Here is a 13,320-nt window from a genome sequence, read left to right as displayed (position 1 = left end):
TACATAAATCAGGTATTTATTATACTCAGTTCTCTAATCTTTGAAGAGTAGAAATACTTTTTTATCCTAAAGGATGTTTTGATAATTAAAATTTACAGAGAACTTTTTAGGTCCTTAGTTGTAAATAATATACAGAAATATGTCTTTTAACCTTAGTAGAAACCATGTCTTCCAAACCCAGGTAACCGAGGCCAGGGTGGGAAATAAGACCATATAATAACATCCTTGTTTCTTAAGGGGGTGGGAGAGAGTAAAGGAACAATGTGTAACATTATGCTGCTATTGTGGCAGAGATAGCTAATGGAAATGTTTCATTTCTAAATCTGTAATTTTAGTTAGAGACAGTTTTCCATCAAATTAGATCAACTGGTTAAATTCAATTTGAACTTTTAAAAGCTTAATTTAATTTAGATTTGATTTACCAGATTGTTAAAAGTGGTGATCAATGGATGATCATGCAGCTTTTGGGAAAATAGTATCATATACTTGCTTGTCTCATTACATTATGTTATTACATAAAGTTCTTGATTACTTGTTATGGTACTCTCAAATCACACATTTTAAGGAAAAATCTTGATCCGTAAGACCATTTCTCCTTAAAGAACTGGAAAGGATTTATTATGAAATGAAAGTGATGATTAAGATAATTTAGAAGAGATCAGTAAGTGGGCTGTATTTCCAGAAAGGATGGGATTAAAGATGTCAAAAGAGATCTTTAAAAAAATAAGATAAAGTTAAGTGTTTTCTTTATGTTTAAGGATGTGTGTGTGTTTAAACTAATAAAATAATTCTTTCAAAAGCAAGTTTTCCAAAAGTTTTAAAGGCTCTAGCTTCTTTTATACATTTGCCCTTTAAAAATGTAGAGAATTTATTGCATAAAACTCCTACGAAGAAATAAGAATTCTGGTTGTTGCAATTAAGTTTGGAATCATTTTACAGAAGACAAAAAATCGTATAACTATCATCATGCTACAAAAAGCTACGTAATTCATGGTTGGTCCACAAAGGATTAAAAGCCTTCACATAACTAATTAAAATGATAAAAAGCAAGATGTGCATGCAGGTATGTATGCTTCATGTGTGGAGAGTTGATAGTAAGTTAACATGGTAGCCTAACTCACTAGAATTGGGGGATATCCCTCGAATCTCAAATCTGAAGACCAGGGGTCTTAATGCAGCTACCCTGGTTCCATGCCTGCACCCAGAAATCCTAGGTGGAAATGTAGGAATCCTTGATTACTGCTCCAGAGTCCCCAGCTTGACTGTCCTACACTCGGTACTTTCTTCAAATACTTTATTTGAAACAATGTATAGGAAGTACATTTAGGAAGAACAATGCAGGGGTGGGGGGAGGCACTGACTGTTTCCATTGATGAAAAATAAAAAAAACTACTGTAAGAAGATCTTTTCATCATTTAAGAGCATCATACCTCCAAATTCTACTAAGTTATTATCTGACCATATCAGTGCCAGATGGTAAACTGTTTCACAGTCACAAGATCCTGGAATGTGAACTACAGATACTCAAAAACTTTTTTTTTTTTTCAATGAATGCATATTAAACTTAAAATAGTAATGGCATATTAATCTAAACACGCTGGAATAAAGAAAAGAAAATCATACTTTCAGCAAAAATTAAGCAACTGCTTAGGTTAAGAGAAATAACCCTTTAGAATTAACAATAACAGTCAGACAGTAACATTAATAGAGCACTCTTTATGTGCATTAGGAATTGAACAGCCTGAATCCCAGCCAACAAATTTTTCTGGAATTTAGAAATAGCTTATGTTTATTTTTTATGTTTTTATCACTAAATTGCTAGAAAAATAAAAAATGGAGAACTAGTTTTCAGGTTCTAAAAAGCGTTTGCTGGAAATATATATCAGATGTCCAAACAAGTAGAACTTGATTTATTAGTATGATTTTCCTGGAGTTCCATTTCTGGAACAATATCTTATTAACCCCTTGCAGTGAGACCATTGTCTAATGTTATTCAAGAAGAGAGGAAATGCAATGAAAGCAAGACTAAGGCTAATGAAATTCCGTGAATATTTTTATAAAGAAAAATATAATCCGATTGAAATATACAAATTTTACTTGAGAATGAAGTAAAATTTTCACATATAAGAAAAGTTCCATTACACTTCTAGAGTTTAACATACTATGAAGCAATGATGTCTCTCTCTCTTTTTTTTTTTTTTTTTTTAATAGAGAAGATTTCCTTGAGTCCCAAAGACCTTTGAAGCTCAGGCAAAACAGCAATTTGGTGTGAGGGGTGGGGAAAGGGTGCATTTTGAACTAATAATATAATATCCTATTAAAGCTTGGTTTCTTTTATTATGGAACTTAATTTAGAATCCAAAATATTAGTTCTGTGGTTCTGGAATCTAGCTTAAATGCTGCAATGTAAGGCAACTTCAATAGATTATCTATTAATGACCAAATTACTTTTTTATGTATGTATATATATATATATGTATATGTGTGTGTGTGTGTGTGTGTGTGTGTGTGTGTGTGTGTATTTTTTTTTTTTAGGTGAGGCAACCCTTGGTTGACCTCACGAATTGCAAGGACCTTGTCAGTTTACAATCCTTTATTTTTTTATTTTTTACGCCTACAGCACCTGGTCTTCTTAGGTGGTCTCCCATCCAAGCACTAACCAGGCCCAACCCTGCTTAATTTCCAAGATCAGACGGGATTGGGCTTGTTCAGGGTAGCATGGCCATAGACTTTAATGTTTATATTTTATGGGATCACTTGGATAAAATTAAAGAAAGCTACATTGCCTAGTTGGAGAAAATGAGATCACAAATACACTCCAGTTTTTCTATAAACTTGTTTTGTGACTGCTGACAGGTCTATTAATTGCTCAGTTTGCCATTACTACAATGAAGCAACTTTGTGGTGATGAGGTCTTAAACTACCAATCTCATTGAAAGAGTGAATGGAAAAAGATAACACATGTGGCAGTGTTTTGGCATCTTTGAGAGAACAGAGCATAACTCAGTGTGGTCCTATTGGCAGTAATATTATCAATACCATTAATTAAAAAAGAAAACAGTTTCTAGGTGTACATGATTTTGTGTCTTATAACTACTTCATGTCATACATGAAGTAGTTATAAGACATTGAGTGGCATGTCCTTTGGTAAAGTGAATCATCACTATCTATCTTGTATTTCTTGTCTGTGTAAATTTGGTGTATGTGCAGGTGTGTGATTTTGCATTTAAGAGGTAGATAATGTACCTGTAATTTTAAGTTGTAATTTTAACACGAAAGAAATTTGAAAGACATTGCCAATTTTTAGACTTCTGGATTATAGTTCTTTCTGAATGTTAATATTATCAGCTTCTTAAAGATTTAAAAATCTTCTTAAAGATTTTTAAAAATGTGTTTGAATGTAGAAACTTGTATAAACTGATTTAGACATGAAGCATGGTCTAAGTGTTATTGATTGATAATCCGAAAGTTATTCTAACCTGGCTGATTGGACTACTTTTAATTCATAGGAACCAAGGGTTGAAAGGCACAGATAGAATCTTGACTACTTTGTACTCAGAGTTATAGTTTAATTCCAAAATAACTAGTTCTTTAGTCACTGGAAATAAAACAGTTTTAGCATTTAACTTGAGAATACTTGAAATCCTAGTTTGACAGCATTCATACTCATTAAAAGCTCAGCCCGTGATCCATGTTTGCACAAGGATTTGGGAGTTACTTAAAATGGCCATGTAATAAACTGCTTCTCTGCAAATTAATACTTACTCCCCAACCCCATCTATAACCTGGGATCTTTAGAGAAAAAGGAAGCTGATAAGCAATAAAGAAATAGGAGGAAGATACAAACTGGTGAAATATTAACTATAGGGTCATTCCATCAGATCTCTAATGAATAAACAGAACAGTATTACTGTGACACCCATTTTGTGACACTTACTATTTTTAAATTAAATTGACTAGTTACAAATATATTTTCATCTTCAAATATTTAGAATATTTTCTCCATCTTCACCCCATTTTTTTCTGGATTTTGAAACTAGTATTTCTTTTTTGCATATTGCATATGTATATTCAACAACTGATCTAATTCTAGATTTTTAGTTTGTAAATATTGCATTCTTACTTGTTTTATAGGTACTCCAGTAATACAATGGTTTTACTCTCTACGGAAAAAAATCAATCCATCCCACAAAAATGTGTGTTTTCAAAAAAGATAAATTATGTGGTGATAATTCATTCATATTAGTCAAGTATTCTCCATTGAATTTATTTAAGCTTAACTATTGTGTTTAAAATAATTTTGCTTATTAATATTTTATTTGAAATATTTTATTTTGGTGTAAGAAAAAATTTACCTAGTAACATCAACCTTATATTTTGAACAAACCACTCCAAATATGTTTGTTCATTCATTCAACGTAAGTTTGGAAGTCTCCTCTGTGCAGGCCTCTTTGCTAGACTTGGAGAAAACAGTTATGAACTAGACAAGAAGAAAAAGAAGCCCTTGTTCTCATAGGTGTTATGTTTTAATAGGAGAATAGATACAAAAAAAAATAGACTAAATATGGCAATTTCAAATATTCATAAGTGTTAAGAAGAAACAAAATAACAGCGGAAGGTGAGGGCAAGGGCATCTTAGGTGTGTCTGGCAGGTAGGCCTGAGGAAAGGCTCTTTCAGCCAAGGGCAAGCTCATGGTCAATAGCTAGTATTTAAGGAAGAGAGACTGGTGTGGACAATGGCCCTATGGTAGAAACTAGTGTCTGGTGGGGAGTGAGTTAGGGGAGAGAGGAGGGCATTTAAGAAGGTATCTGGAAGGATCAGGGCCCAGATCTTATGGACCCTGTTGGCGAGATGAAGGAACTTGTGTTTTCTTTTCATGGGAAGCCATAGGAGGGTTATAAGCAGAGAATTAACATCATCTGATTTACATTTAAAAAGAAAACTTTTTATTTTCTTGACCTTTCATAGTTAAGAATATGTTGTGTATTATGTTTAGACAGGTGTAAGAAAAAAAAAACTTCTTTTACATAGTCAAAGATAAGTTTCTCTTTATAGGGCTATAATATTGTATCACACCAAAATTGTAGACATATTTAACAATCTACATGACATTTCTTATACAGAAATTTAACAACTTTGTAGCAAAACAACTGATTAAAGATCTGTAAGAAATCTTTTTCTCAGTGAAAACTTAAGTAACTAAATGGCAGTGATTTTTATTATTTAAGAAGAATTTGAAATGGCCCACTTAAAAAAGAAACAACTCTGAACAACTGTGAAAAAAGAAACCATTTTGTTTAAATGTAATTATTAGATAAGTGTGATAGAACCACTTGACAAGGAGAACTTCTAACACTTAGAGCTAATTTTAGGGAGGTTCAGTCTGAGCCTCATTTTTGCAATGAGATAAAAATATACATAGATAAATCTAGTGATACTTTAAAGCATTCAGTTAGTCATAAAAGGGCCACAGAGCAGGGAACTTTGTGGAAGAGGTAGGAAGCAAGGTGATACCTTTTGGTATTGGTGAGTTGTCTTTCTTTTAGAGGGGTATACATGTTCTAGTGTAGCATTTTTGTTCAATATCATTCTAAAACTTAAATTATTTTATAACTTAATTCTGAAAGTTTTGAGTTTGATCATATTAGTTTATAATAGCACCTTATTATGGGTTGAAAATATTACCCAAACTTTATAGCCCACCTTATTAATGACTTTTATTTCTAGTTGACTTCTATTTTCAAAAATCAAAAACATTTTGAAGATGAACATTTATCACTTAACGATATTTTAAAAATTATAAATATGGTAAAATATCAAATTAAAAAATACTAAAATTATATTTTATCTTTGAAAGAAAATTGCATGTATGCATACATAGAAAAAGAATTTTGTGAAAAATACATCAGAATTTAAATAGTGGCCACCTCTGGGTGATTATAGGCTTTTTTTTTTTTTACTTGATATTCTTATATTTTCCAATTTTTCTGCAATGATCACATATGATTTTTATCTGAATGTATTACTTTTATGTAAAAAAATGTATCCACACACATCACCTAAATCAAAATTAAAGGTATCACAATAGATGAGACTACAATTTTAGTTATGTGATAGATGACACTTCATAATTGCTATCCCAAGATAAATTGCCCCTCAGAAATAGTATGTATTTTAATTCCACCTTAATATAATATTAGGAATAATGAGTGCTTTTTCAGTTGAATAAGATTAATGCAAGTACACTTTTAAAGAGTTAATTTATGAAATAAAAAGGAATTAAAAGGACATAAAGGACAGAAAAAGAATTAAAATATGAGAAGGAAAGTTGAAAGAAAATGGGGTGTCAGGAAACTTTTGTTCTGTTGTAGGCTCTGCAGCATTTTAGCTAGCTATGTGTCCTTGAACCAGTCATAACCTCTCTGAGTCTCATATTCTTTAATCTGTAAAATAAGGAGTTAGTGAAGATAGCTGTTTTTGGTTCTAAAATTTTATGAATCTAGACTCCCAAAGGACAAATTTAAAGTCTTAGTTTTGCATTTAACAGCCAACATACAAATGGGCTCACAAAATGTTTTGCTTCTGCTTTGATAATATTCAAATTTGTTATTTATTGCCTGATCCCCCAAAGTACCTTCCAGCCTCAGGACCTTAGCACTTACTGTTCCTTTTGCTTATTCTTTGAAATATTTACTTGCCTCATTCCCTCACCTACTTCCGGTCTGCTCACATGTCACCTTTTCAGTGTGACCTATGCTGACTACACTATTTTAAACTGTAAGTCTCTCTCACTCCCTTCTCTTTTTCCTGCTTTATTTTTTCCTGGAGCACTTATTACTTTCTAATATGTTATTAACTTATTTTATTTGTTGTCTATCTTCCCACACTAAAATTGATTGCTCCAAGGAGCTCATACACTTTAATCTGTCTTGTTCATTCTTGTATTCTACAATAAAGCCTGGCACATATTAGATTATCACTAAATATTGTATCAGTAAATAAATTTCCCATTTTTATAAGATCCTACAACATTTCCATTCAATATGAAAATAAAGCAATAAATTGGGTCCAAGTCATGGAACATCGTTACAGTGGGAAATTCCCTATAAAACCAGATATTTTAATAAACATTTATCTTTAAGAGAAAAAAAGAGTCATTTTAATTATTAGACAAAGCTTTTTTAAAACCTTTGCAAAAATTTCAGAAAATATGCAAGCTATATATTAGATCATATGTAGAAGTATTCTATAGAAAGCATCTTTAGTATTCTGAGAATACAGCACTGTATATTCTGTAGAAAGCATAAGATTGAAATTTTGATCAAAGTACACATTCCTTTGACACAAGCCATTCTTAACCATATTTCATTCAAGGTGCATTCAAATATTTTTTATTGAAATTTTTTATTTGGTGTAATAGTCTAGTTTAAATAGCATTTTTTTTTACATAGAAAAATTTAGAGAACAGAGCCACTTTGGGGGTAAAAAAATAGTTATTTAGTTTTTTAAATGTAGATCTATAGATATGTCACTGTAGTCACAAACCATTAGGGAAAAAAAGCTCTATTTTTAATTCACATAATCTAAATGCTCTGGATTAATAAATACCTAGCCTTAAAAAAAAAATGTCTTTTATAGACTCCTCCAGCTTTATTTTCTTCATCTGTTTGGTTTGGCTGCTCTCATTTACATACTTGTTCTCATTAGGGTTTGAATTTCAGAGCTGGCCTCACTCTGCAGTGGGAACAAATGTCTTGCCATGTGATACTAACTTTCCATTACATTCTGAAGCATTTGCAGTCCCAAAGGCAAAGAATTTATGGTTGGTACTTGAGAGATGGAACTATCACATAAAAGTGGCCAAATCTGAAAACATATTTTTTCTGATGGCCAATATAATTTCAAGATAATGAGAACTCAGAATAATCAGCTAATGACCAAAAAGAAATCATTGTTAAAACACTGTTTTTTGTTTGTTTGTTTTTGTTTTTTGGCAAAAAATAGCTAATGTTTCTAGTTGGTTGATAATTTTCATAGCAACCATTGTATTTGGCACATCCTAAACACCTTTCATTAGAAGCCTTCAGACCCCTTTGAAGCAGATTATTATACTCTGGAACAGTTCTGAGAATAAGGGAGAATAATACACAAGTTTTGCTGATATTCTGTAGTTGTATAGAGAGCATAGTGTAGCAAGTACTTAAAATGCACTACAAGATTTTTCAATAATTCTCCGGCCAAGTAGGAAAGTGAGTAGATGTGCAAGAGAGATTCAGAGGTACTGAAAGTCAATTCCCAAATTAGAATTTGGTCAGAATTCCAAACTTAATTGTTTTATTTTTAAATGAATGAATGAATTGTGGAGGTTACTTCAATAGTGGGGTCACTATTAATATCCATGAAAATAACAATGGTTCGTATTTCCCAGGAGTTCTGTATACTTCCCAACTTTTCCTTATTTTTCACTATGCTCCATGAGATTTTTTGCTGGCAAGTATTATTCTAGTTTTGGCCAGAAAGTCAAAGGAAAAGACTATTAAGAATAGCAATCAATAACTGTAAGAACTCAACACAGATCTGTTCATATCTCTGGTCATATCCTGCATTCTGGTAACGCTTTATGGTTTTATAACTCTTGCCATGTGTCAGAATTCTACATTGGTGTGACCTTGGACAAGTCACTCAGCCCATGGCCGTGGCTCCCATTTGGTAAGCCACGTTTAACAGATGCCCTCTATGAATCCTACAGGAATGTTTCAGAATTAATAATAGAGTTGTCCAACACATTATGAACTCTTTAAAACAAAGGTATTATTATAAACGTAAGGTATTATTATTCATCTAATTTGGGAAACAAATTTAGAGAGACTGAGTTGGCTCTAAGTATTTAACCACATTGATCACAAGAAACACATAAAACCATGGGTTATAATGTTTATATTTTACAGCTTAGATAAAAAACATAAGATTTTATCACAAAGGGCAAAATATTGCCTCTTAAATGGGAATAGTGCTTTCTAAAAAATATAATCATAATATTCATTCTGAACTATAAATTCACTACTTTTATTTAAATCCATCAAACTGACAATGATTTTACCAATTATTGTTCAACATTAAGGCTACATATGACAACTGATGACAAAACCAGTTTGTTTGAAAGATACTCAATTTTAGGGTAATTAATCCCATAATTACTATGACATATAAAATGAAGAAATAGGTAGTATTTTTGATAAAAATAGTATTTTCCATATATATAATCAGAAAAATATAAGCAAGTTAAGATGATTAGCTACAATAGCCTTGTCATATAGCTTATTTTTAGAATAAAATCTCCTTAAGAACATTAACTATTTTATAAGGTGCGTCAATTTATAGGAAATCATGTTCTCTAGCTTCTAAATTATTCTTTTAAAAATATATTGTTACCCAAATCCACATGATTGATAGATTACTTGTACTTATTAAAGATTGCTAACATCCGAAAATGATTATTTTAAATTATTTTATTTAAAATTTTTTATAATGGAAAATTCCAATATATATAAAAGTAGAGAGAACTGTATAATGAATGACAATACTTACATATTCAGCTAGGTTCATAGAAAATGGAGAAAAAAAGCAAGCAGCAGAAAGATGGAAAAGAATGAGTGTTTAGCATATGCCAGGCAGTGTGGTAGACACTTAAATTATCTTCATTTAGTCTATACAACAACATGGGATAAGCATTATCATCTCCAATTTAGAGATGAAGAAACTAAACCTCAGACATATGAAGGACTTCCTCAAGAGTTCAGAATCAGCCACATTTAAACTGGACCTAAGTGCTTCCCAGGTCCATGTTCTCTCCATTTACTCCTTTCAATGATTTATGAATCACCAGATTAGATGTTCCTAAGCTTGTGAGGAGGAACTACTTTGTGAGTTTTTGTTTTGTTGTGAGATCTTATGGTGGTGGAAGGAGAGGCCATGAGAAAAGGGGTTGAACCTCTCACAGGTGAATTCAAGGAGAAGGGCTGATGAAGTGAGGTTCTTGAGTGGGGAAGGATGTGGGCAGGAGGTAGTTGCTTGCCACATTAAAGAAGCAAGGGACCAGTGCAGAGTTTGGGGTGGACCAGTTAATTAGTCTGGTGGTTGGGAACCACTGCTGTGGTTCAATAAGGCTATCCAGAGGACTTTCTGTTCACTTGTGTTAAGGAGTAGAGCTTTCATAAGATGAGATAAAGAATTTTATTTTTATAGTCTTAAAAAGAAAAGAAAAGAAAAGAAAAGAAAACTGGAAATGTTGGTGTGCCATTCTATTTCAATTAAAATGAAGATGCATCTTTAGTTGGAATGTGTGTGTAACTGTTTTGGAATTAGATGCTCCAGGGTCAGACTATCTCCACACAACAGACAAGCAAATTCCCGGGATACCAGGCAATGTTTTCAGCAGGCTGCTGCTGCTTCCTGTCCCAGAGAAGAGGAGTCTCTGGTTCCAGTCCCAGCTTTGCAACTGGCAAATCATCTCACCTCTCTCTGCCTCTGTTTTTCCTCCTTTGAAAAATAAGGAGGCTGAACTGGACAGTTCCTAGACCTTCTTCCAGCTCTTCCGCTCTGTGGTTCCACGAGAAGTCAGAAATAGCATCTTATCCCTTAGGCACCCTAGGGGAATAAAACCAAAACAATTACCTCTCATGGTAAAGCTCTCTGTCTACTATTCAAATTTTAGTGTCTGAAGATTTAAAGTTCATTAATTCTGTAGACTCATCTGGAAGCAGATCAGCTGACATTTCCATACACTCAGTTGAACGTGTTTTAACATTGTTAGATAATTTTTCTGTAGGCTGAAACTTTGCTAAGAGTTAATTCAATTTTTTTTTTTGATAGTTCATTTTGAAATTTAAAATAATTGACTTATTTGGTTGTCCTACTTAGGTGCTTTTTAAATCTCAGATAATTTTGTCAAGCATTAAAATTCACTCTCTGCCCTTAGAAATTATTTTAGGGAGAACTGCTTGCTATATGAAAGATAAATGAAAATTAAAATATTATAATATTTGTTATTTAAATATGTATACCTTAATGAGGAATACCTGCTAAATGGAAACAATTTACTGTAATATTACTTCATACTTTTCTACTGTATAAAGTTTATTAATTCACAAATGGGTGGATAATCTTGGTAAGAAAATGAAAATACTTTTAATTGTGTGAAAATATAGATTCATCTTCTTTTGGAGTGGCATTTGCTTAGCATGCATATGTTGAGTTCCTATTAACTCAAGGAGCACTGCTGACTTGTTGAGGTTACACAGATAAGTCAGGTATGCTCCCTGTCCGAGGAAAATCAAAGCTAGTAAAACATGCTTGTTGTTCATCTGGAAAAAAGAGAGCTTATATAGCTTTTCTATTATATTACCTCATTCGAACCAATGGCATGGTATTATTTTCTTTAATTTACTCATGAGGAAACTGAGTCTTGTAGAGGTTAAGTTATTGTAATAGTCAACTTGTTATTTCTTGCTCAGTATTTGTTGTCCTGTTGAAAACTCTAGGACTTTGTCATGTCAATCCTTTTTACTCTGTAGTCCCAGTGCCTAGCAAAGTACCTGGAACATAAAAGGTGCTCAATACACATTTGACGGGTTAATAAATATTATATTATTAATACATCCAAGAATTATTGAATTACCGATAAGCATTAGTAGCATTAGTCTTCTCATTCTTCAAGCAAGTGCTCTCTTACTATGTCTTGCCGCCTCTTTAATTATGTCTGTTTAGTATTAACAGGATGAATGCTTGAGGTCTGGAAAAAGAATTATCTGCTACCTAATTTTTAAAGAAGGAAAGAGATTGCTTTTGAAAAGCAAAAACTGAACACCCTTACAAAAACACCAGGATAAATCTCCCAGAACTCGGATCTGTTAAAATATTTTTCTCTTTATGAAGAAACAATTATGTCACATGTATCGACCTTTCTTATTGTTTAATGGTTTGGAATAATTTTTCATTGGCCATTAGAAGAGACAGCAGCAAGTATGAGGGTCTAGAAGTACTTTGTGTGCTTTATTAGTAATTTAGATGATATTTATGAAGCTCAGTTTATGGGTTATGCTAAGATACAGGCTTATTAGCACTAAGGATGGAATTGAAAATGATCTTGGCCAAATTGAGAGTTGTTAATCCTAAAGAGGGACACATGTAGGCCAGAAAAACAAATGTATAATAACTGTAGCATGCAACTGTGGCAGGAAGGAATTTAGAGTACCAAATTAATCACAAAGTAATTCTTGTATAACATTCTTTATACTGTTAACTGAAATACTCTGGTTGGTCGAGGGCCTACCAGTTTAAGGGATTTGTAACAAATTGTATGAGATTCGGAGAATATAGAAAATAATTGAAGATTGGAAATTTGGGAATGTGAAACATAGAAAATAAGTTGAATTTTGGTCATGTAAGGTCTCAAAAATTTTTACCTCTCAAATACCATTTCTCAGAAGCTACTCCAGGATGTGCTCCACCAAAAGGAGGAGATTAAGTGAAACAGAGGAAGACAATGAATACAGGGTACAGGCAAAGGGTGTTCTCAGGAGAAAAGGGAGGGAAATCCCAGGTGGCAAATATGAACCTGGTGTCCAGGACTATCCATCTGGTGGATGCACATTGCAAGGTGCGAGGAAAATCTTTGAGAAGATGAACATGAAAAAACCCTGATGTATTTGAACATTTTAAGAAAAAAGTTAAACAATTGATGGAGAGTTTGGGGTGAAATTAATGATAGTACATAGAATTTTTGGCAAAACAAACAAAAACCAACTCCAAAGAAACATGTTTGAGCCAATAAGAAGAATTATAGTATATATATGACAGAGCTTAGCTATAAATAACATTTATATACCCACTATAATATAAGCAGTAGGTATTAATCTAACCTAAATTATTATCTAATGATATTGAGTAGATGAAGAGATGAGAAGGGAAGCTGTATGTGATGGGGAGGGAAAGGGTGGTGAAAGAAAGCTATATCCTTATATTCCAAAATGAGAAGTCATAGAAAGTGCCTATGCCTGAAAAATCAAATTAGCAATAGGAGAAAATATAGCATACTTAAAGTTGTGGAAGTAAACACCAAAACATTAGTTAACAGATTAATCAAACAACAAAGCAAAATAGCTAAAAACATTAAGTATGTTTGGAGTGGGAAGAAAGGTGCTGGGGGAGGCAGGAGGGACTGCTGTTTCATAGCCAACTGTATAAATCAGATTCTTTAAACTACATGCATGTATAGCTTTGATTAAAACAAACAAAAAAACAAATTATATAACTAAATA

At 32.5% G+C, this 13,320-nt stretch overlaps 1 pseudogene; it reads right to left on the bottom strand.

Annotated features, from left to right (window-relative positions):
- Positions 1–2,611: 2,611 nt before the first annotated feature.
- On the bottom strand, positions 2,612–2,730 carry LOC120596668 (uncharacterized; annotated as a pseudogene).
- Positions 2,731–13,320: the final 10,590 nt, after the last annotated feature.

The sequence above is a fragment of the Pteropus medius genome, unplaced genomic scaffold (genome assembly GCF_902729225.1).
Source record: "Pteropus medius unplaced genomic scaffold, Ma_sr-lr_union100, whole genome shotgun sequence".
Taxonomy (NCBI): domain Eukaryota; kingdom Metazoa; phylum Chordata; class Mammalia; order Chiroptera; family Pteropodidae; genus Pteropus; species Pteropus medius.
The sequence above is the reverse complement of the archived record's forward strand: the minus strand, read 5'-3'. Positions and strand labels throughout refer to the sequence as shown.